Source organism: Rutidosis leptorrhynchoides, chromosome 4, assembly GCF_046630445.1.
Source record: "Rutidosis leptorrhynchoides isolate AG116_Rl617_1_P2 chromosome 4, CSIRO_AGI_Rlap_v1, whole genome shotgun sequence".
Lineage (NCBI taxonomy): Eukaryota > Viridiplantae > Streptophyta > Magnoliopsida > Asterales > Asteraceae > Rutidosis > Rutidosis leptorrhynchoides.
Window position 1 is genome coordinate 468,910,694 of NC_092336.1, and position 2,825 is coordinate 468,913,518.

At 29.8% G+C, this 2,825-nt stretch overlaps 1 non-coding gene across 1 annotated transcript; it reads left to right on the top strand.

Annotated features, from left to right (window-relative positions):
* Positions 1-707: 707 nt before the first annotated feature.
* Positions 708-814, top strand: LOC139845858 (small nucleolar RNA R71). Its single transcript, XR_011758613.1, has one exon. It is a non-coding gene; the product is annotated as a small nucleolar RNA R71 (small nucleolar RNA).
* Positions 815-2,825: the final 2,011 nt, after the last annotated feature.

A 2,825-nucleotide genomic window follows, 5' to 3' on the forward strand; every position in this document is an offset into this window, starting at 1 on the left:
GGAAGCTTGTTGAGTTCTTAATGACTGATCAAACCTCTCATTTGTTTGGGTTTGAGATGTAATAAATTGTGTTTGAGATTCCATTAGCTTTGCCATCATTTCTTCCAGATTTGACTTTTTCTCTTCGGTTTGTTGTGGTGGTTTATACAAGCCAGGTCTTTGTTGATTGAAAGTGTTGTTTTGAGCTGGTTAGTTATTCGGACCTTGTTGGTTGTACGAGTTATTGTTTTGTCCATTTGGATTGTAAAGAATGTTTTGATTTCGATTAAAGTTTGGCCTTGGAGGTTGATGATTATTTTGATAATTATTTTGCTGCCTTTGGTTCATGTAGGAAACATTCTCACGTTGTTCCATCATTTGCTCAATGTGGACACTCTTTCGTTAAGTGTGGTCCACCGCATTGCTCACAACTAATTTGTATTGCGTGAATATCTTTATTCATCTTTTCCATTCGTCTCTCGAAAGCATCTATTTTTGCGGAAACGGAATCAATGTCATGGCTAGAATCGGCTCTAGCCACTTTAGATGAATGAAAGATATCTTTTTCTTGGTGCCACTCATGTGAGTGGGAGGCAGTGTTATCAATAATTTTGTAAGCTTCAGTTGCGGTTTTCTTCATAATGGAACCACCAACTGTTATGTCGATGTATTTTCATGTAGTGATGTCACATCCTTGATAGAATATTTGTACTATTTGATAAGTGTCTAAACTATGTTGAGGACATCCTCTCAACAATTTTCTGAATCTTGTCCACGCCTCATATAGAGTTTCATTTGGATTTTGTGTGAACGTAACAATTTCTCCTTGAAGTCTCACGGCTTTAGATGCTGGAAAGAATTGTTTAAGAAATTTTTCGACTAAGACATCCCATATATCAATCGCCCCTTCAGGTAACGATTCTAACCAATCTTTGGCTTCTCCCTTTAAAGTCCAGGAAAATAACATGAGATAGATTTGTTCATCCTCCACTTCTCGGATTTTAAATAGAGTACAGATCCTATTAAAGGTTCGAAGATGTTCGTTTGGATCTTCCTTCGGCGTACCACTATATTGGCATTGATTAGTTACCATGTGTAGGATTTGTCATTTGATTTCATAATCTGGCGAATTAATGTCTGGCTTAATAATGGCGTGACCTTGACCCGTGCGTGTGGCTCTCATTCGGTCTTCCATACTTAGAGGTTCTGTTACTTCCATAATTGAATTTGTTGAATACGAATCACTAGAGGATTTTGATTTAACGGTTTGTGGTTCGAGAGGAATGATTAGTGGTTCAGGATCTTGGAATTGTCCTTGAATATCCTCTGGATTCTCAATTGTGAGGTCGGGTTCAAAAAATGGATTATCGGAAATTTGAATTGGAGTACTTGGTCGACTAGATGATGATTCTAAAGAAAAATCAATGACGACAATATTGGCTAGATGTCTTGATCGAGTTACAGGTGGTGAACGTATGAAAGGTGGTGAACGTTTTGCTCGGTGCATTCACTGAATATCTTATTAGTTATAAAAGATAAAAATTATATAAGTTATCAAATTAATAGACTTTTCTGATTTTGTCCACGTTTCGAATAGCCAATAGATGCAGCAGGTAGCCAGGACCCTTTAAATCGGAAGCCCACAACTCGCCACTAACAAATCCAACTATTACTACGAACCAGAAAATTTTGGATGTCTATCAATTTAACCGCCTAAAATAGTTTTTCGTCGAAATTTAAAGAAAATAAAGAAAATTCTATGTCTTAAAAACTAGAGCATCGAGAAATATATATATATATATATATATATATATATATATATATATATATATATATATATATATATATATATATAAAAGAAAAAGAGCGCGTCGAAAAATGTCGAAAAATAAAAGGTCGAAAAATAAAATAAGAAAGTAGAACGTCTAAACTTAAAAGGTACTAAATACTAAAAATTAAAACTTACGTCTAAAGGTATTAAAGCTTAAAAGGAAATCTATATCCAAAACTGCAATAACTTAAAAGGCACTAAAATATATAAATGGCGTCGCAAAATTCTAAAGCGTCTAAATTCTAAATCTAAAGAAAAAGCACTTAAGAGATTTTACGGCAAAGTCTAAAAACTAGAAATATAAAAATAACTATGGAAAAATACTAAACTTAAAACTATATAGCGAACGATAAATATTACAAAATAAACGATAAAAATACAAATTATAACTAAAATGATAAAAATACAAATTTTATAAAGATATTATTTTTATATTATTATTTTATAGAAGTATTAATTTTATATAATTAAAAATAATATATAAACTTAATATTACAATTTAAATATAAAAACTAGAATTAAAAACTAATTAATAAACTTAAACCCTACATAATAATAATAATAAATTAAGAACCCTACCTGCAATAAATGCGTCAAAGGATCAGCCTGTCAGACGATCATGCGATTGCATGAATATTAGGCGTTGGGCTCATGCGATCGCATGGCCCAATAATCCAGATCTAATTCGGGCTTTTAAACTGACTCGGCCCGTTTTTAATTTTTTTTATTTGATTTTTATATTTTCTGATTTATATTTATATAAAATATTTATATAAAATATAAAAAAAAACTTATATTTAAAATTCTAAAAATAAAAATATTTTTTAATTTTATATATCTTAAAAATATATATATATTTAAACACTTATATATATATATATATATATATATATATATATATATATATATATATATATATATATATAGTATTTTTTTATGTTTTTATATTTTTGTATTTTTAACAAAATATTTTTACAAAATAAGAAATATTATATTTTTACAAAAAATCTTAAAA